The 23,178-nt window shown below is 41.8% G+C and overlaps 1 pseudogene; it reads left to right on the forward strand.

Annotated features, from left to right (window-relative positions):
* The first annotated feature begins 11,279 nt into the window (after window positions 1-11,279).
* LOC115067812 lies at window positions 11,280-22,758 on the forward strand (annotated as a pseudogene).
* The last annotated feature ends 420 nt before the right edge of the window (window positions 22,759-23,178 follow it).

The raw sequence follows: 23,178 nt of genomic DNA on the forward strand, positions 1-23,178 counted from the left end.
CAGAGGATGTGATGGCCACTATGAATTACAGATTTGAGTATTAGACTCTGTTGAGTATTGGCCATGATGGGTGACACAGGTCTGTCAGCAGAGGGAGGTGCAGCAGCCTTCTAGATGTGGAGACCCTTGGGTCCAAGGAGATGATAACAAATTGGAAGAAAAAATGTCTCCCCAGGGGATATTGGAAAATACTAACTAAAGGACATCAAGGAGACTTAAGACATCGTGAAGCCCCGGGTTGGTTGTGTGGCTGGATGAAATGTGCCTCTCGTTCCTCGTCTTTGATGGAACAGTTCTTTGGCTGTAATTATATATTGGAGTGATTTTGAGAGAGTGTCAGTGGATGAAGCATATTGGTCTGTTGATTGTCTTCTATAAAGTACATGAAGATCAGGCTGTGTCAGTTCGTCAAGTGCTTGCTACACAAGCATGAGGACCTGAGTTAGGATCCCCAGTACCGATAAAAAAGCCACTTGTAAGTGAACACGTAATCCCAGCACTGGGGCAGTAGAGTCAGGAAGATCTGGAGCTCTCTGATGATCTGGTCTAGCCAGATCAGTGAACTCCAGGTCTGGTGAGAGGCCTATCTCCAAAGATAAGGTGGAGAGAGATAGAAAAAAAGACACCCTACATCAACCTCTGACATCATACTCATGCAAAAACATGTACACACACACACACACACACACACAAACACACGCATGCACGAATGAGATCTGTCATCTTCGGCACTCTCACTCAGCACAGGATTGGGAGAGAGTTTTGCTAGCCTTGGCCACAGGGTAAGGTAGAGGAAAGAGCCAGAGTCAGGGGAGGGGAGACAGAAAAGAAGTAAAGGGGTAGGGGGTTGGCATAAAAACTACTTTTCAGCAGTCAGGATGATTAGCAGGCTCACCCTGGTGATGGAGGAGTACCAGTATAAACTTCAGATGGACACTTCACTAAGGGATGGTATAGGTCTTCTCTTCTCTGCCTCCCTTTTCCTCCCTCTTAACACGGTATTGTGTTTTGTATTATGAGGAATGGGTGCCTGTGTCCTGGGATGTCCAATGGCTCATTTTGCTCCCTTTTGGGATAGAAATGGTACTAAAAGGAACATGATATCCATGAATACATGAGGCCTCTGGGGTCATGAGTATTTCTGGGATAAGGGCCACAGATATTCTTGTTAAGTTTTGTTTTTAATAAGAGCATTTGAACATTAAAGGGAATGAGAAGCTGCAGCACATAAAAGGCCCACACAAATATAATACATTGCAATTTTATCACCGTCATCTTTAAAGTCAGGCTTTAAAAAGCCCTTTGGTCAGCTGAAGTTTTTTTTTAACCTACTCCCCATATTAGGACTGGCTGACATACATTTCTCAGATTTGATCCCTTTATCTTCTTAGACGAAGCCTTCCCCTTCTAATGTGACTACAAAATTGAGTGTCCTCCTCATGTGATCACTTTTAATGAATCATTATGTTATTACTGTCCATTCAGCTGTGATCAGGCTCCAGCAGGAAGTCCTAAGTGCTGCACCCAGTGCTCAGCCTCTCCACAGAGCAGACTGAACTCCTCTCTGTTTTTCACTAGCACAGTACTTCCTGCTATTCATCTCTCCCCGCCGACAGTGAGTCCCTGGAAACAGTGGCCCAATAGATATGTCCTGTCATCCCTTAGCCTTATACCCATGGTGCTTCTGCATTTATCAGGGATGTTCATAAGGATCTGTTGACGAACAGGACAAAGCTGCTGCCTGTTTGGCAGATGTGAACCTGGGAAGGAGGATGCTGATGAAGGAATCTTCCGTCCTTCATTCTCCTTCCATGATGTGATTCTTGATCTTGATCCTTCTTCCAACTTGAGTGAGGAGCCTTGGAGGTCCTTTTCTGTTCAGCTAACTCACACTAGGCATTGAAAGGCCTTTGTCTGACTGTTCCACCCTGTCTGCAGTTTCAGAACTGCTGATTCAGAAAGTAATTGCTAAATTCCCACTGCTTGTCCTCATTCCCATCTTTACCACTTTAGTGACTATAAAATATTGGCTGGTTATCACCAGGGTAAAATCAGGTTGATGGCAGATCACCTGTGAGGTGATTAAGGATTAAGTGGAGTAAGGTTTTTGTAGTACCTGATGCACACGATTAGAGCGCTACTTTCTGTTTGGTCCTGATAGTGCCTGTAGATGTGTATTGTTTTTTCCTCATCTTCCTTCTGACAATATGTTGAAGAGAGTTGTGGGATTGTTATAATAAAACCTCAAACCAAGAGGCAATGGGAATGATAGCTGGGAAAATGTATTGGGGAGTTTGATTCTGCCTACATCTGATCTGTAATATCTTCAGAGTTCTCTTGTACTGGATGGAGTATGTCTGGAACACGGTCCAGGAGGGAATGCTCTACAGAAGATTCCCCACAGTGTCAAATATTACATGCCTGGGTAGGGGATTCTAGACATCTATGAAGATCAGAGCATCTGGGAAACTTTAAGAACTACCTAGACCTTAAGATATGGTAGGATATGCTTATTATCCTAGCACTTGGAAGCCCGGGTAGGAAGACTATTGAGTCCAAGGCTGGCCTGTGCTACATGGTGAGGCTCTCTTAAAAACAAACAAGCACAAAGTCTGGAACAAAAAAAAAAACACAATCTACTTACACCCCAAGATCATGATCTGGGATGAGTCCTGAGTATCTGTCTAAAATGTTCCTCATTCGATTTTATGCTGCATTTAAAAATCCTTTTTTGGCCAGGCGTGGTGTCACACGCCTTTAATCCCAGCATTTGGGAGGCAGAGGCAGGCGGATCTTTGTGAGTTTGAGGCCAGCCTGGTCTACATAGTAAGTTCCAGGACAGCTGGGGCTACAAGGAGACCCTGTCTCAAAAAGACCAAAAAAAAAAAAAAGTCCTTGTTTGGTGCATTAATATTAGAATTTCAGAATGGATGTTATAATAAATGTGAATAGCACATACCAATAAGCACAAAAAAGTACAGACTGATGTTTCCTAGTACATAATGAAGTCCATTTTCAGCTTTTGACGTTATCCTGTATAACCCTCTTGTATAAAGTTCACTATACCAGGGACTGAAGGGCAGGTGTTAAGGACAGAAATGAAACAGAATTTATTGCCTATTTTATTTCTGCAACATTGGGGCCAAATTTATATAACTTGTTTGATATGCTATGCTTTGGGGAGGAACTTGGTCTTGGAATGGGTATTTAGGCTGAGAAATTTTGTTGCAGTTGTATGAAGTGAAAAACAAGTTAGTTGTCTTCACTGGTAAGCACCCAAATAATTGCTTTTTGCCAATTCTGCTAACCTAGGCAATAATAAAAAGTGCCAGCATGTAAACTGAATAACTTTTCTCTCTCTCTCTCTCTCTCTCTCTCTCTCTCTCTCTCACATTTCATGCTACACATATTAGTCACATTTAGACCCCCTCCCCCATCTGCACCTCCATAAACCCCTCACTGGATTTCATGCATTCTGTCATATATGTTAAGGCCTATCACTTAGCAGTGATTGGTTACCAACAGTTCCTCAGCTAAGGTTGGGGCCTCCTCCTCTATGCTTGCTTTTGTCTGGGTTTGAGTTTGCATGGCTATTGTGCATGCTGTCACAGTTGCTGTAAGTTTCTATGAACAAGTTTCCAGAAGCCTGGCAAACAGTTTCCTTACAGTCATACACAACCCCTGGTTCTTAGAATCTTTCTACCCCCTCTTCTGCAGTGGTCCTTGAGTCTGGGTAGGTGAGGTTTAATGTAGGAATCCTATCCAGGGACACATACTCTGCAGTCTTTTATTCTCTACATTTTGGCTAGTTGTGTCTTTCTGTGTTAATCTCCCTCTGTTGCATGAGGAAGCCTTACTGGTAAGAGTTGAGAGATGCATTGGTATTCTCTCTACCAGATGTTCCACTGTGTTCAGTGAGCCTTAGGTATAGAGGGTGCATTGAAAATGTGTTACTTAGAGCTGGGCATCTCACAGACACTTATTCTATGTGTTTGACTAGGTGTGGAACTCTGTACAGTCTCCATTTGTTTCAAAAAGAAGTTTCTTTGATGAGTGGTGACAGGTATCCTTGTCTGTAAATATAAAGATACATATTTATGAGCCGAATAATTATTGACCACACTGAAATTTATTTCTGCTGGTCAATTAACCTCTAAAAAATTTGTTGCATTAGTTTCATGACCTTGGAGGGCAGTGGGGACCTCTTATTGCACTTGGCCTTGCAGCACAGCCTGCTTTAAAGAACTACCTCACAAGAGGAATTTACTCACATGATTATGGAGCTGGGAAGTTCCAGGACCATGGTTGAGGGGTAGGAGAGGACGAGATGAAATATCCTAGCTCAAGCAGTAAGGTAAGAAAATGACATTCCTCCGTCTTCTGTTCTTGGGGCCTAAATGATGTGCAACTATACTGGGAAGCCAATCTTCATTAATCTCATTCAGAAATGTCCTCATAGACATAACCAGAAGCAGCATTTAATATAACTCACAAAGCTGACCCACAATATTAACCATCACAGAGATAGATTATAGTAAAGTGATTATAACTGAAATTTGTTGAACACTTATTATGAGAGAAGTATTTTGTATACACGTAAAAAAAATCTTCCATAAAAATCAGCAACTTGCTAAAGGCCACCAGTGCTAAGTCTAGGCAAAAGTTTAACACATAAAAGCTTGTTGCTTATACTTGGTTATGTTATAATAATATTTAAATTTATTAATAGAATGCAATAGTCTGAGATTTATGACAATGCCAGCTAATTTCTAATTTACTATTTTGTGTATTTTTGTTTTTAATTTCTTTTTAGTTTTTAGTTTTTGTTTATGACTGTTTTGCCTGCATGCAAGTAAGTGTATCCATGTGTACAATGCCTGTGGAGGCCAGAAGAGGACACAAGATACTCTGGAACTGGAGTTATGGATGGTTGTTAGTTGCTATGTGGGTGCTGGGAACCAAACCTGGGTTCTCTGCAAGAGCAGCCAGTGTTCTGAACTTCTGAGCCATCTTTCCAGCCCCTATTTTACTATTTTGAATGAATATTTAGTCATTTATATTGTCTTTTCTGGATGGCATTGACATGGCAGGGCATAGAGACTACCCTATTCCACTGTCTCTAGCAGGATGAACGAAGAAGAAATCTGGGTAATTGCGGTCACCACCAGCAGTGGTTGCTCCTCCGTTCTCATGGGCGCCGCTCCTTTGTTCTCATAGGTGTCAAGGCTGCTCCTCCGCTTGGCCTGGGCTGAGGCAGCTCTTCTGCTCACCTGGTGCTGAGGCAGCTCTTCTGCTTGCCCTGTGCTGCCTCCTGTCGTTGCCGCTTCTGACCGGTCCCAGACCCCAGGGCTGGTGAGGAGACTGTGTCAGCGGACCTCCATTCAGACACAGGAGACTAGGTTCAGTGACACAGGTCTGCTTTATTGCAGGAAGGCACAAGTTTATATAGGGGTAGTGGTCCAATCACAGCACAGCAAGTAGGATACCTCATTAGCATAACAGGTTTAGCATCCTATTAGCATAACAGACTTAATGTCTTATCACAGAATAGTGGGTAGGATGCCTCATTAGCATACTGGGTTTCAGAGTACAGAGCCTGGATTCCGGGAAACCACATGACCTTGAGTGTTGCAATATCTAAGTGTTGCAATTTTGAATTCCAAGGGTGGTGATTAGGGAGTGGCGAGCTCTAGGCACCAGTCTCATGATCTGCCAATGGGAGCAAATGTCACAAGGCGTTCCTTGTGGCTCCAGAGGTCGGGCCATTGCCTCAGGCCTGCTGTATGGCTGTCAATAAAACTTTCACCCTAGGCTCAAGCCTGTCTCCCACAAGTAATAAATGAGAAAGAATTGAAAAGATATACTTATATCCAAGACTAACAGGTTACTGGGATCAGGCCTGTGCCAGCTCAGGACAGCCAGTATGTGTTTCTCTTCCAAGCTCTGTCCAGTGTCATCATGCTGGTGGATAAAATCAGCCACACTCAGATTACTTAAACCGCACTAATCAGCAAATGGGACTATATCTTTCCCATATCTGCTCCAACAGGATTCCAAATTAAGGTGCTGGCAGGACCATGGTTCCTCAGAAGGCTCTGGGGGAGAATTTTTCCATGCCTGTTTATTCTAGGTACGATAGTCAGCCTTTTGTTACTATAAAAAGTTATTTGAGGTAGTCAACTTATAGAGAGAAAAGGTTTGTTTTGGTTCACAATTTTAGAGGCTTCAATAATGCTTGTTTGGCTCTATTGATTTGGGGCCTATGGTGATGCACCATGGTGGGAGTGCATGAAGAAGCCAAACCACTCACTTCTGGGCCAGAAAGAAGAGGGAGAGATTGCAGGAAAGAGAGAAAGCCGCTGAGGCCAGGCCATGTGTCGCGGTGCTGGAGTTGCTACCCTGAGAGGCCAGGAGGCCCTGAGAGGCCGTTGTGTGAAGCTGTGAAAGTGAAGCCTTGGTTGCTGTGGAGACCCCAAGATATTGAATATGCCAGACCTGTGAGTATCTGCCAAGGAGGATTGCATAGAGGGAGTAGTGCCAGCCCAAGAAAGAGATGTATGTCACAGGCAGCAGAGGTGGAAGGGCAGAACCATCTTTGTAACTAAAGTCCCAGACATGAGACTTGGAGCTACAGGACATGGTGTTTGCTCTGCTGGGTTTCAGTCTTATTTTGGTCAAACATTTCCCCACTATGTCTCTTTTCCTCCGTTTTGGAATGAAAATGTATATCCTTTGCCATTGTATGTTAGGAGTATGTAATTTGGTTTTGTGTTTTCAGGGGTCACTGTTAAGAGATTGCCTTGAATCTCAAAAGAGACTTTGAGTTCTTAATAGATTTGAGATGGTTAAGACTATGGGGACTTTAAAGTTGGACTAACTACATTTTGCATTAAGCTGGTAATACTGTTTGGGGAGGTCTTGGATCCTTTAGGAGTTGTGGACTTCCTGGAAGAAGCACACCACTGGGGTCGGATTTTGAGAGTTCATAGTCTCATTCTACTTTCAGTTTGCTCTCTGGGTCTTATTTGGCATTGAGACGTGATCTCTAGGCTTTCTGTTTTAGCTCCCTGTTGCCATCCCTCCCTGCCGTCATGGACTCTCCCTCTGGAACTGTAAGTCAAAATAAAGCCTTTCTTTCACAAGTCTCTTTTGATCATGGTGCTTTAAAAAAATAAGTAATATAGATTCTGTAGTGAGCATATTTCCATTTATAGATTATGAATTGATTTGATATGAATATAAAGATAAATATTTAAATACTTCCTCCTAGATCCTCATGACAACCTACTGATTACTTTTATTTATAATTGCACATTGTTACTTGAGTGTATTTATACCTCTGATATGCAACCATAAAATTTACTTGTTTTGTTTTCTTTGGTTGTATATTTTTTCTTCCAATTCAAACTATTTCCCATATTTTTTTTATAGTAATGATTTCTGATAGGTAAAAATGTTGGAGAGAGCGGGTGCGGTGGAGAGCACGAGCGGATGGATGGAGGAGGCACCGAGGCACAGATGGAATTCTCAGCGGGATACAGCTTTATTTCACACGGGGCACCTTTCCCTCGGGGAAGGGAAAGATGTCAGCCCACGGGTTGTGAGCTGGGACTTTATATATGGGGGCTTTAGGGTGTGGAAGGGGGGAATGTTTGGGGGAGAAATCAGGGAGGGGGAAGCAGGAAAAGCAGGTAGGATTAGGGTCTGGAAGTGTTTACTTTTTCCCTCTTAAGAGGAAATCTGCTTATCTTATCTTTGGAGGTCAGAGGAAAGGCAGGCTGCTTCTCAGCAGAGTTTGTTTCCCTTGACTTCAAAGGTCAAGGTGAGGTCCCTGTTGGGGAGCGGGGAAACTGCTGCTGTTTGGAACCCTAACAATTTCTACTTTCTTTTAGCTATAAAGCTCATGATTGAAATTTGTGTTGGTGAAGTTGGGGCTTCCTGGAGTGTTCCACTTTGCAGAGGGGTTCTCTTCCTTCCCTTTGGCTGAATTGTTCTTTGTGCTTAAAGTTGTGTTTAAAGCACTTTCAGCATGCCCGGTATCAAAGTGTCAGTAAAACAGTTTACTGTTCTCACCCATTGGTTCAGTTCTTTCTTGATTTTAGCAATCCTTTCTCGGGTTTTCCTTTGAGAGAACCTTGGATTTAAGAATTCTTCTTCTGCTTATGTCTGATTATCTTGGTCAGTTAAGGCTGCTATCAAAGTACCATAAGCTAGTTGACTTACACATCAGAAATTTATTTTTCACTCTTCTGGAGACTGGGTTGTTTGAAATCAGGGTAGTGGGTGAGGTTTTTAGCTTTTAGAGGGTGCCCACTAGCTGTACAATCATATGTGGAAGTGAACTTACCCATTCAAGGGGGTATTTAGCATAGCACTGGTGCTTTCTGCCTGACCTCTCAGTGCTGGGACCCCTGCACTTCTTAATATTTTTAATGCGTCACCAGGATCATTGCTGTCTTCCTTCTGCACCATCATCGTGACTTTCAGTTGCATCTCTTTTGGTCCTTGGCTGCTCATGATTTGCTTAGAAATACTGTGTGGCTATCAATTTTTTATTAGCTTGGCAATTGGCTTCAATTTGCTTCTCTATTCTTGTCTTTGTAATGCCTTTAAAATAAATTTATATTCTTAAATTCTTTTTATGGTGCCAAAGAAATTTAGGAAAAATCCCAATTTATTTCTGGCTTTATTTTCTGGATGAGCTCTCTCTCTCTCTCTCTCTCTCTCTCTCTCTCTCTCATTGCTCTCTCCTCTTGTCCTTCCCCCTCTCCCTTTCTCCCTGTTCCTCATCCTTATAGAATAGCTATAGAACTTCCATTTTGTTCAATTAATATGGATATTTCTCCCGTTTTCTTCATCTTGAGTATATCTTTCATCCTGTTTATCTTTTTTCTTCAAAGCCCAGTTTTTAGAGCAGCTTCCTATTTGAAATGATTATGTTATTTTTGGTGAAAAGGGTAAATGTTGGTTATGGCAATTCCTGAACTAGGGATTGCTCATTTACTTTTCCTGAGAGTGTTCTGAACTTTGTCTTCCAAGAAACATGCACTGTAATGTCAATAAAAATATTTTTAAAAAGAAAAAAAAGAAAATTCATAGCATTAGTCTAGGCCTCTTCTGGGTCAGTGTCATCACTTTCACCATCTTCTATATCCACATCTGGTCCTACTGCAGGACTTTAGGGCCGTGACATGCATGGAGCCATCACTTCCCATGGTGACAGTGTCTGTTTCTGGAATCTTCCTGTAGGCTCTGCCTAAGGCTCTTCTTGAGAATGTGTTGCCTTTTGTCAGAGATATGTTCATGGCGGTTTTCTTGGTGGCTTCTCCTCCTCCTCCTCCCCTTCCCCCTCCCCCTCCCCCTCCTCCTCCTCCTCCTCTTTTTTCTTCTCTTCCTCCCTCCCCCTCCTTCTCCCTGTCCCCACCCCCCTTCTTCTCCTCTTTCTCTCTCCATAGCATAAATTTTCTTGTAAGCAGTTTGTTGCACCCAACACATTCCTCTGTTAATGAAAACATTTGATGTCAGTGTCCATGTTTTCTAATTTCTTAAGGACCTTATCGGGGTCTACAAAAACTTCTGCTAACCCTTCACTGTATGTTTTGGTGATTCCTTTTTCCTTTCCTCATCCTGAGCTGTACATTTTTGTTACAATTTCATCACAGTCTACATTACCACCCCAGCATCATTATGATGCACAGATGCCCCTTCCTATTTCTTCCTCCTTCCCTCTGTCCTGTCTGTCTGTCATCTATCTATCTCTACCTTGTTGTTTTACCCAGAGTCAAACATGGAAAGAGAAGACTAAGGGGATGCATGGTAAATGTCTTTATTGTGATTGGTGTTTCTGTTGACTGGATAGTGGTTCTGTGACTAGTCACCAAGTGTGGATTCGCTTTCTGACTCTGATGGTACAATATTTCCTTTTAATAATTTCTTTACTTGAGGAATTCTTTAGCCAGTCTTTAAAAACCATGTAAGATAGTGACAAATCCTCTGTTTTCCTCACTGAGAATGTCTTCAGGTCTTCACTGACTCTGTTCGCTTCTGATGAGTAGTGTTGCTGAGTGTAGAATTGGTCCTTCATGTCCTTCAGCACTTGAAAAACTTTGTATACAGATTCAGATAAGAGATCATTCAAATTATTTTTATTTGCAAATAGGCAAGTAAAAATTTTCTCTAAGTATTAATATATTTTTGGTTTTAGTTTTAAGAAGCATGATTACTATGTTTTTCTTTTTGTTTATTCTCTGCAGTTTTCTCAGGTTCTTTGCAGCTTTCAGCAGATTTGGGTAGATTTTAGCCTGTATTTGGAGCATTCTTTCAGGCCTACTTTTACTGTTCTACTGGAATTCTGCCAGTGAAACACTTTTGTTGTTGCTGTTGTTGTTACTGTTGCACAAATCCCCAAAGCTCTGCTCAATATTTCATTTAGTGGATTTTCTGTCAGCTCTTGGAATTGGCTGAAATCTATTGAATTATTCTCAAGTTCACTGATTGCATCCTCTGTCATTTCTCTTCTACTATTGAGTTCATTCATCAAGTTTGTGCTTGTTTATTTTCCAGTCCTGTAATTCCTGATTCTTTTTATTAACTTTTGTTCCTTTGCTGAGATAACTAGTTCTTTGCTTTTTTTCTGAAGAGAATTAATAACAACGAAGCACTTTTATGACAGCTGCTATAAAATTCTTGTCAGATAATTCCAACCTTTGAGTCATTTTGGTATTAGCATGAAGCGTTTGTCTATTTAAGTCATGATTTCCCTTGTGTTTGGTGCAATGGTGATTTTCAATTGTATCCTGGATGTTTGTTAATGATGTCGGGAGATTCTGTGCTCTAGTCAATTTTTTTTCTTATTAGGCAATAGTTCTGTTTAGGTTTTTCATTTAGTCTTAGACTAACTGTGGCCGGTGGTTCAAATGACAGTTTGGGATTTAACTAGTCAGTGTTGTTTTCTGGCTTGCTTTGTTGTGGTGCTATGACCGTCATAGTCCCTGCCATACTTTCTGAGGGGCAGAAGGTATTTCCCTAGTCTGGTGCTCAGTGAAGCTACATAGAGAAGTATATTCCAGGTCCATGGGGTCTAAGACCATGGCAAGTGCCTGGTCTTCCACACCAGGTACTTGCCATGATATCATCCCATGAATTTACCTGAAAGGAAACCACAACCTGGACTGCAAAACAACATTGTAATCAACTACTTAAAGTCATACTACTAAGATAAAGCTATCCCATCAGAGGCCTCAGCTCTGCTCATACCACCCTTGGAAACCGGTCAGTCCATGCAGAGCAGAAGTTTGAGGAGACTACAGCCCTACTTCAGCTACTCTGGAGCCGAGCTGGTATATGCATTGCGGAAGATTGCAACATTAATGAATTACTTTTTATACGGTTGTCACTCTGACTGTCATGCTGTCACCTTAACGTATGTTAACATTGCCCTATCAGAAGGAAAATGGTATTGTTGGAAACCAGATCCTCATGCTATAGACAGTCCATCAGAACAGCTCATGTATGCTTACCTTCCAAAACAAGCATGCATGAAGAACACCCTCCACACACACACTGACATAGCTTCAATACAGAAGGGCAGTCACCTCTTAGTGCTCCCTTCTATCCCATCTGTAGAATCTTGAGTGAGCCTAGCCAGCCCTCTGCCTTCTACTGGTACCAATTTCCGAGTTTCCATATGCTTACAACCCCATGAGGCCAACGCAAGTTCTTTAGAAACCTTGCTTTGCCTCTTGGAGCTCATTGAACAGTTTGCAGCACCTCTGATTTCTAAGTGTGGTTCCTTTTCACTGGTAGATGAAGCAACTTCCTCCTATGATGGAAAGGAAACCAAGTCACTCGCTACTCTTAGACAGTCCTGCAATTACATTTGCTCTTTCACAGAATTCTGGTTTTCTCTTTGTGCAGGTTACTGGGGACAGTGGTTAAAGTACTTTAAATACTTAATTTTAATTTTATTTTTTTATGTGTGTGAGTGTATTGCCTGCATGTATGTAAGTGCACCCACGTTGTGCAGTGCCTGAAGAGACCAGAAGAGGGCGTTGGATCCTTTGGAACTGGAGTTAGAGATGGTTGTTAGCTGTCACGTGGGTGCTGGGAACTGAACCCAGCTTCTCTTAACAGCTGTGCCATATTTCTAGCCCCTGGTTAAAGGACTTTAATGTGCTATATATGGGTGAGTCTAGCCTGCTTTCTACAATGTGATTACTCTCTATTATTCTCAGCTTTGCAGCTTTTAGAAAAAATCTGAGAAAATTATGAGAGACATAGTCAATCATCCAAAATGAATTTTGAGTATTCAATGATATGATCAAAAACATTCATAATGCTATTCCATTTCAGGCAATAGTTTTGTTGTTTATTACAAAGTCCAAATGGAATGGGACACTCAAACTTTTAGCCTGTGTTAAAAGTACATAAAGAATTTAAAATGTGGTTAGTAATAGATCATGTACATATTTCTGATATTATACTTGCTTTGATACATAAGAACATTTAAAAACCTTCATTGATGATGTCAATAACTTTAAAACTCTTTTGGAGGAACAGTGTAAATATTAGTCTCTGGCTTATAGTCAAAGATAATACTTTTCACAAGATCCAAAAAACAGGGTTACAGAAACCACTTTCCAGCTTCTGATGCAATTAAAGGTTTCTGGCACACAGCTTAACATTTGGGCTTCTAGGCAAAGTACCAGGGACTGAATAAAACCAATAGTCATGGGATATGATCCTATTTCACCACTTAAAAATCAGCAGCTGCTGAGTGGTTGGATTAGTTTCGGGGAGTCCTGGCAAAGTCTCCCTTGAGTTCCAAATGAAAACTATTTTTATTTCTGGATGTTTGTTTCAGTCTCCTGTAATTGTACTATCTCCCATATGGCCCACATCTGATGCCATACCATTGCTCTGCCTGAATTTGCACTATGAAGGGAGCTTCCTACATCCCACAGTGGGAAAACACTTAACCTGCTCACAGTATAGGTCACTGGCTGAACTTGCCCCCTTGCATTCTTTACCAGAAAAACAAATGACAAACTCATCAAAAACAGTACAAGACTTACACAGACTTTTCTATCTCTCTGGAGCTCAAGAATGAATTCTCCTTGTGCAGTAAGTTGGGGATTAATGCTACTGTATTGCCTAAATTACTGTTACATATACAAGAGTCTAAGATGAATAGGGCATTATCGGTGCAGGCAAGAAATAGATGTGCATAGAGAAGCTATTTGAAATACAGTGAATAAACACATAGAAACCTTTAGGCAACCTTTAGAGGAACTGACCCCTTAAACCATGTGCTCTCTGCATCTGTTAAGAATTCTCTGTGAGGTTTTAACTGCCTGCCAGGAGTTAAGGCTGCTTGATTCTTGTACAGCAGAAACTCAAATTGGAAGAATAGGCTGATATTTATACCGGATAGATAAAGCTCTCCAATTTTTGAATTAAATGGAAACATGCAATAAATTAGGGAGACAATGCAATAACCTCAAAGTAATCTAATTGATTCATTTGCTGTAGTTGAGAACAGTGCATTTAAAGTTCAAATCAATCCCCAAGATAATCAATATGACAGAAGGGTTTTAGAAATAAAAAAAAGAATCTCTGCCACCATAGGCCCATAGAAAGCAGAGAGCTGCACAGCTTAAGTGTAGTTTTGATTCTGCTCTCTTCTGCTGTCTCTGATGGGCAAGTCAAGAATCTAAGAGAACTTTCAAGTTCTCCTTCCCCAACATGCGTGTGCTCAGCTAACCAGCAAGTCCCACTTAACTCCACTCATTTAATGTCTTGCAAATGTGTTGAGTCTTCCTCCTCCTTTTGACTTCATTTTACCCTTTCCATCTGTTCTCCACATGGCAGTCGTCTTAATCTTTGAGTAATGTTCAGATGCCTTAGCATGGCCTTCATGACCCACTCTACCTACTGAGGGCATGGTTTCCACTCTCATCTATCCACCTCCTCTTCAAATTCTGTCAGATAGCTTTGCCCACTCTGACCATGGGCCTTTGTCAAGCTCAAAGTACCCTTGGGATCTCCTTTTTTGCTTACTTGCCTACTGGACACTCCCCCTTTGACCCATGACACAGACATCATCATCTATAAGAGTCTTTGCTGAACCCCACCCCACTCCAGATTTGTGGATGTGCCTCCTTTGCACTTCAGTCTTAACCTGTACACAGCATAGGCTTCTGGTTCTACAGGGCATGCTCCTTGAAGGAGGGGGCATGCTTGGACATGCTCCATATTGCACTATTTAGGCAGCATGTGGCACATGTTCACAAATATTTACTGAATGGATGGATTTATATCTGTAATTTTGCCAAGGAGAGTGCATGGAAAACACAGCATCATATTACCATACATGACAAATAAGTTCCACGGAAATCAGGGCTTAACACTATATCATAGGCCCTTCATGAGACTTAAAACCTTCCCTGAAAGGTGATTTAAATTTCCCTTGGTAATACCCTTCAATTTTTATTAAGAATATTTTATTAATAATTTCAGAAAACAATAGAATATTTGAAAACCCAAAATGAATCTCTTATCACATATATTATTCATATTTGTGTATTCATACAAATTATATAGTCATTAAATACTTTCAGATATAATGTTTATATGTGTATAAATTTACATACATGTCTGTGTGAGTATATGCATCAACACAAACAAACACATAAACGTGCCCAGGCTATGTGCATTATTCAACTAACTTGAGAACTGAGTCAGGCAGAATGGAGAGGAAGGTCTCAGACCTCCATTCCTACTCGTGTGGGCCATGGAGCAGGCAGTGTGTTAGGAGGCCCAGTAGCATGGCTCTAGTTCATACAGCTTTCTGATCTTTGTGGGGCAGTAGCTGCCTTGACAGTGCAGCTCAGTGTGGCTTCTGTCTGTGTCTACAGTGTTTTTCATCAGCTCAGCAGTGATTCAATAAACAGTTTAGTCCCCTGTATAAATTCTCTTTCTTATTAAACTAATTTTACTGTTTTGGAACTTAGACAACTCTTGTTGTCTTATCCAGGCGATTTCCTTGTGCTCACAATCATTTTATTTGGAGCGTGGAAAAGATGAATTCTCTTCTCCGGTGGAGAGAAGAGGAACAGCCTGCATTCCTTCCTCGTAGACACAGTCTACTGAGTAACTTTCTTCTCTTCTCTTCTGGTCTTTTGCTCATCTAGATGGAGATTATGTTTGGGCACAGCATAATCAGTTCAGATTTCAGTTAATCACTTAGGAGAGGATGTCTGGTCCTTGATTATTTTTGTTATTTCTATCATAAGGAGTATTTCATTTCTTTAAATCCCAAGTATTGGATCCCAGTAGCTAATAACACGACAACAAAGATGTTCCACACAAAGTCTGTTTCTGGGCCACTGACAGCATATGGTCAAGATGTAGCCTGGCCTTGCTTTACAACAGTGGAGATGATGAGAACTGATTGTGGAATATACATCCCCATGACACATTTGAAGGAGGACTGTAAAGAAGAGGTTAAATAAATAGGTGGTCTCATTTCTTGAGATAGGGAACCAGGAAGGGGTGACAGTGAAGCAATCAAACATAAATTCTGGACCAATTTGAGTTAGGCATAGAGATGATAACATGCTTGGGAGGTAAGAAGATAGGCCCAGCTGAAGAAGAGACTGAAAGTTTTAAGTATTTGAAATGGGGTAGATCAGTTGTCTAGAGAAGGAACACAGGAAAGGGACAGTGATTGCTTTGTTATTGTTTTCATTTTAAATAGAACAGATTTTGAGGGGCAGGAACTGCCAGGGATGGGGAAGCTGAAGACACAGTTGCTGGAGGGATATCCCTAAGAAGAAAGGAGAAGCAGGGCATAAGTTACATGAGGAAAGACTGGCCTTTTGTTGGCCAAGGGACAGTGTTTTCTTACAATAGCAAGATAGCAGCAAAGGTGAGCTACAGGCACAGAGAGGCTTGTGGTCTCATCATAGGTAGTTGAAGGAGTTCCAATCTGGTAGCTAAACTTCAGTAAGAATTCAGTAGCCAATTATTTTCTTGGCCCCTGATAATTATATATGTCACCCTTTTATGATACGATGAAACACACATGGTTATACTAATATGACTTTTAGCATAAAAAAGTTCTTTTTCTAAATTATCCTTTTAGAAGTTTGTTTCTTGGGGGGGGGGGCTGCTAGTATAAACCATCACCTATTTGAGGCCTTTAGTGAATAAAAGGGTTGAAATGCTACTTAGTACATAGCACTTTGAAGCTAAACTGAGAGACAGAATGATACAGCAAACAGTGGGTGATTACCAGTGGATTTTATTTGAAGGATTTTATTCCTTCTCTCCGAAAGAGTATTTAGTCTTTCGTATTCTCTTTTTACATTTTTCCCCAAAGCCACTTACTCTAGGAATACTGCCATTGTCTAGAAAGATAACTAATAAACTTCCTTTTACCATAGAACTTGTGTTAAAGCTGAGATAAGATTTGAGCCATTTCTATGAAACCATTAGAAGCTCACAGCAAAGGACTAGGACATTGACTACAGAGAGATGAATCTTATATAGCAAAGCTGCTTCTCTCAGAGATGCGAGATTGTGGGAAGCTGAAGCTGTGGCCCAAGGCAAGGACATGCTGTGAAAGAGCGGCATGGACCATCAGGCACTGTTCCTCATCCCAGCACACCCATCCACATCCAGTGGAGCTATATGCCTTGCTTCAGATGCACTGGCTCCATTTGGGCCACTTAATGTCAGCATTCAAAGTGGCAGACAGTTAATATTAAAAGATAGAGAAACTGCTGTAAAACCAGAATAACGTCATGATGTTTTGGCCTGAGTTCCCAAAGCTCTCTAAATCTCTACCAGATTTCTGTGCATCTTCCTATCCATGCCACAATCATACCACTCCAGACCCTGTCTCATGGGCCCTGAGGCATAGCCTACCCATGGAGATCTAATCTTGATGAGTATGTGACACTTTAGAGAAAGAAAGCTTAGAAAACTGAAACAGCTACAAAGCAATAGCCCAGTAAGCACTGAATTGTGAGAACTCACCAAAGGCTATCAAATTCAGAAAATGAGTAACAGCAATGGCCGAGGTATGAGGGGAAAGTGGAGGGATGAGCTTTGAGGAAAGAGGGTAGAGTTTAGATGGTCAGGAAGGAGGAAGGAAGCATTTCATATTTCAATACTGAGACCTGTGTTCTCCCAGAAGTCTGTGCCTAAGCCTCTCCCTGGTGATTAGCTTCTTTCTGATGCCACACATAAACACACCCTGGAGAGAGGTAAAGAGGGAGGAGGCAGGAGGACCCACAGCAAAACACTGCGACATGAAAGCGAACTCGGGCAAGCCCAAGCTGGGTTTCTCTTGACTGATGAACTCAGCACTGACTGATCAATTCAGCAGTTGATCTACATTCTCTTTATTAACAGAAAGATTAAAAGGAACCCAAATGGCATGTTACTCAAACCTGTGTTTTATGACTAGCTGTTGATTACAAGCTCTCTAAAAGTAAGTGACACAGGAACAAAATAGAGGAATAATGTGAACTAACAAACCAAGGGCCACAGTGAGTAGCCTCCTGAGGCTTGGATGGGATGTGCTGGAAGCTTGGGGTCAGTTTAGCACTGTGTGCTCGGGATCAGCTTGTTACTGCTAAGACCTACAAGAGAATTGCATTATGATGTCTGGAGATGCCATGCTTCCCTGGAGCCCTGTGGTTCTGAGCACTTAATCAGTTAGTAGGGAGTCAGAAAGCGCTTTTGAGTACTGCAGACAATTTGCCAAACTTTGCTAATTTCTCAAGGACTCCTTTGCAGTGAATTTATCACTACAAATCGTCTGCTGCTTCTGTTGGCATGATTTTCCTCCTGCCAATGCATACTTACTTTCTTACATTTTAAAAGCTTATCTCTCCACTCCACTTACTTTTTCACCATATTTTCTTCATATTGTTATTTTTGTAATGTTCTATATATTCTTGTAACTCATCTCAAATCTCACTCCCAGATAATCATGGCTTAGATTTGATTTGACCTTTTTTTCAAATTTTTGTTTTGGTATTTTTGAGACAGGGTCTCCCTGTTGCCCCAACTGGCCTGGAACTTTCTGTGTATCCCAGGCTGACCTTGATCTCACGGAGGTACACCTGCCTTTGCCTCCTGAGTGCTGGGATTAAGGTATGTACTACTGTGCCCGACCTATTGGTTAGATTTTTTAACAGGAGTTCCTCTTTGACTCTGTCAGGGCTCTGTAGTTTGGATCTTAAACGTCTCCCCAAGGCCCACGTGTTGAAGGCTTGATCCCTACCGTGGAACTCTTAGGAGGTAGAGGAAACTTTGTGAGGCAGGGACTAGTGAAAGGATGTTAGAGTCTTTGAAAGGATACTGGGTCTCTGGCTCTTCTGCTTTCTGTTTCCAGGCATGAGGGATTCTTCCTCCTGTGCCCCTGCCATGATGTATTGCCTCACCATAAGCTCAAAACAGCGGGCCAAATGACCATGGATGGAAACTTAAAATTATGGACCAGAATAAACCCTTTCTCCTTCTAGGTTGTTATATCAGGTATTTTTTGTAGTAATGCAGAGCTGGCTACCACAGGACTTTCTTCCCATTTCATTTTCAGCACTAAGCGTTTCAATCCTACTGCAAAAAATCCCTGTATGGCAGATTGTTCCGCATACCCAGTAGGTCCCTTAGGACCTTAGGCATGAGGTGTGCTGCTCTTAGAGGGGAGGATCACTTTTATGGAATATATAGAATCAAATCTAGGACCGTGAGTTTCATTCTCAATGGTTGGCAGCTTGCCTGGAGGGATCATCGGGTTTGCACAGGGAAATTGCCTCTAGACCTCATAGTGCTAGAATTCGTTGTGACAGCTTCTGGACCTTTCACAGTCGTGGTTTCCAGCCTCAGGGTGTGCTGTGAGAGTTGGACAGGGCTGGTGTAGATAAACTCCTCATCTTAATCATTCTTCCGAGACCCCTCTCCAGTTTCTCCTTAGTCTCTGATTCTCAGTGGTACCGAGTACACAATACTTGGTGACTGTCTCACCATGGGAAAGCAGACTCGTTATGAGAAATCAGGACACCTTTCTTAGAAGCTCTCCAGTGAAGCACATGAGAAGCTTTTATTGCATCTTGGTGAGACATTCATTCCCAAGGAAATAAGACTAATTTTCTTGAGGAAACAAAACACACCCAGTGTACACCCACCCAAGTGATATTATGTGAGGTTTTAATATCTAAGAAAAAGGGACAGAGCTGAATGAATTCTGATTATGCTATAATAACACATCATAAGTCTAAAGGTGATTGACAACGAAATTCATACCTTGGCTTCCTTCTTTTCTCTAGGCAGAGTAAGCACAATCCTTTCAGCTTTTGAAAGATTACGTATTTTGTAAACCCATTCCTCGGCATTGTTTTCCTTCTAGTATCTTCCTCCATGTCCCAAAATTGGGCCTACTACTCTGCATGTGAAAGCTCTGCTGGGATCAAAGGATGCAGTAAGATTGTCTCAGAGTATTAAATGCCATTTTGGCAACCACTTAACCTTTGCAGAATTTAGGTCCATAATTTTTGCAACCACGTTGTTTTAACAAGTCATGCCCAGTGCTGTTCCGTCACAGACATCTATGCAGTCACCCCTTCTTTGAGACACCAGTATCTCAGATGGCTTGATTCTTTCCTGTAATACGTATTTCCTGGGACTACAATTGCCTGTGCATATGGCGAGGGAGTAGGATGGCGAAATGAGACAGCACAGCTGATCCTAATTGATTACCCTTAGTTCATTCTGCCCAGATCATCAGGGAGTGATTTTTCAAGACACTTTATAAGCGCCCACTGAGTGTTTCAGATCATTAGATGTCATACAATTGCTGTCAGAGTGTCTGCCTTTCCAGCACCAGCACAGCCGCAGGATGCTGTGTGGGAACTACTATTTTTCCTTCTGGGTCACTTGAGGCTGTTGTCCTTTGGGGAAGGAAATTCTGGCTGAGAGCTGATAAGTGAATGGAACAGCTCAAATCCAGGGAGCCTGCCTCCCAGTGAGCTTGAGCCCTGGACTTGTGTCAGTTTCTATCCTGGGCCACCACCTGTTTCAGTTAAAGTATTTATTAGACAGTAGATTGCCTAAGCGCTTTCTCAAAATTGGCTTAGTCCAGTCTGGGGGAGTGTGGCTACCATAGCAAGAAGGTGGTTGGCTGGTTGTTTGCTTGGTTCAATAGCTCACCAGCACCATCAGGAACTTAACTCTGCCCTTCTGACTCTTCTGTCTTTCAGTCTCACACCTATTTTTCTCATGGTTCCCAGAGGAATTGACAGTGGTGGCATCAGCAGCACCTTCTCATTTTCCTAGAATTTGAACTCTGCACTTCATTGACTGCATGTTTGGCTATACTTCTAGCAAAGGAGGCTAGGCAAGAGACTGATTTTTTTCCATCCTTGTTAGTGGACAGCTATGCCAGAGAAAGTAATGGAAATGAAATGGCTGCTTGATCATCCAGCTAACATGGCTGTGAGTCAAGCAAAAGAGAGGCATTCTAAATTCTTTGGTTAGGGCAGCTACAACACCATGCTGACTTGGAGAATCTCTCAAATTACAAGACAGTGCCTGTTTCCATTACAGCTGATACAAATGTCAGTTACTCATTCCTGGTCTTCCTTGTAGTTATGATGGAAGAAAGGAAAGGAGAAGAGAGAAACTGAACTTGTAACCAGCTTTAGCTGAAGCTAATCTTACCTCTACTGCTCATCAAAGCTCTCTACATGTGTCAGTGTAACATGAGTCATCTTTGTGTTGTTTTTTTGACACCTGTAGCCCAAGCTATCCTAATTAACACATGGTTTTCCTCATATAACTAACAAAATTCTTTCCACTGGTAATCTTGTTGCTAGCTGCTTTATCAGTTTGCTAAGATCAGTTAAAACTCTGAATCATTAGTGCTTATTATCTTTATCTACCAACCCCTCAAGTACAATGGAATGCCTGGTTTATTTCATGTTGCAATACCCAAGTTACAATCCATCACTGAGGGAAGTTGGGCAGAAATTCAAAAGCAGGAACCTACAGTTGACCACAGAGGAACTCTGCTTAGTGGCTCACATTCAGTTACTTTTCTTATCCTGCCTAAGCCCACCTGCCTAGGGATGGTACCACCCATAGTGGCCTGGGCCTTTATACATCAATTAACAATCAAGAAAATGCCCCCACAAACATGCCCACAGGCCAATGTGATGGAAGAAGTTCCCCAACTGGGATTCCCTCTTCTCAGATGTGTCAAGTTGACAACTGAACCTAATTATGAGTATAACTATTGCCTAGAGATCCCGGCTCCTCATCACATGAGCCTCTTTAAGGGCCTTCTCACAACATGGAGCTTGAGGTTTCCTGAGGAACAAGAGGAGGGTGGACAAATCGGAGATTTTTATACCTTAGCTCCAGGTTCTTATAACTAATCTTGGAAACAACATGCCATCTTGTACATGTGTTGTACCAAACCAACCTGGTTCCACATGAGAATGAGAGAAATTCAGAGGCTATAACTACCAGTAGGTAGGGTCATTGGAGGCCATCTTGTTTGGCTACCACATTTCCTAAGAATTCTCTAAAACAATGTCAATATATAATTGAAATGTTTAATGTCAAATACGGGAAAGAGAGGAGATACAGCTTCACATAACCTTCCATTCATGATGTATCTTACCTCCATTCATGATGTATCTTATGGACTAAAGCTCATTAAAGCGTCACACTTGAACACACTTGAAATAAACCCTTTCCTCAGTGTTCTAGATTGTTTTCTGTTGGTGTGATAAAACACTGACCAAAAGCAACTTGGGGAGGAAAGGGCTTATTTGGCTTTTAAGTTCCAGTCCATCCTCAAGGGGAGATAGGGCAGGACATCAAGGCAGGAATCTGGAAGCAGGAATTAAGGCAGAAACAAAAGAGAAACACTGCTAGCCATGGCTGCTCTCCCAAAATGGCAGCTCCTCTGGGGAATACTTCAGCATTGGGAGCCAAGTGTCCTGCAAGACGTGCCCCGAGCATTGGCTGCAGGGTGAGGTTCCTTGTAACCTTAATGACAGCTTCATAGGTGGAGACACTTTCCTACGCCTCATCTCATTTCATTCCTGTAATGGCCCTGAGAAGTGGGGAGTATTTTCCCCATCTCACTAATGAGAAAACGAAAGGTGCAGTGTGTCATGCAGTGCCTATGGATGTCAGAAGAGGGCATCGGATTCTTGGAACTGGAGTTACAGACTATTGTTAGCTACCATATGGGTGCTGGGAATTGAACCAGGTCCTCTGCCTTCGACTACCAGTTCAGAATGCTGTCTTTAATATGTCCCTCTTCCAGTGGAAAGCCCAACCACGCAGACATCTTGCTCATAAACTTATGATATGTTTCAGAAGTGAAATGATTAATGACCAAACAAAAACCCCTCCTTCCAAGCTTCACTCAGTATTAGTAAGTTTGCCCCCAAAGTGTAGACAGAAGAGGCAGAGAAGCTGAGCCAGGCCTATGCAATCAGGTTGGTGTTTCCCAGGAGGGTCAGCCCATTCACAAGATTATTAAAGACTGTAAATGGCAAGAAAAAAGACATCATACTTATGGAAGAAACTGTTATTATATCCCCATGTCAAGTGGAAAACTGTAAGGCAAAGAGGGGCATGCACTGAGCTATGTATGCAAAACAGTGGAAAAGCCAGAACATACTGCAGCCTTCACAAACCCAACAACCACAGGAGGCTGCTCTGTCATCCTGAGTCCACAGACACGGAGGACTCTTACAGCATCCAGTCACCAAGATGCCAGTGAAGGCTTTGGTGCAGGAGGGAAGGGATCCGATATTTCCTGCTGGCTCTTATAAAAGGGTCAGTATTTCCAAAAACCTAGACTTGAACAAACAAGTACTCAACAAAAAAGAGCAAGAGAATAATTTAAAAGCTGAATCACTACTTGATCAAAGTCACCCTAAACATTTCTGCCATTTTGTAGAATTTATGAAAAGTAGTGCTCTTGGCATTGGTGATTACAAACCCAAACTGTCATTCAGCTCCGAGACACACTGAACCTTCTCTCCATCTTGCACTAACATACGTTCATCCTGGATTTAATTTTTACATAAAAATAATTAGGCATATCAATCTCAGTGTATAAATTTTTATCTGAATTTACATGCATAC

The sequence above is a fragment of the Nannospalax galili genome, unplaced genomic scaffold (assembly GCF_000622305.1).
Source record: "Nannospalax galili isolate Female #2095 unplaced genomic scaffold, S.galili_v1.0 scaffold305, whole genome shotgun sequence".
In the NCBI taxonomy this organism is placed as follows: Eukaryota; Metazoa; Chordata; class Mammalia; order Rodentia; family Spalacidae; genus Nannospalax; species Nannospalax galili.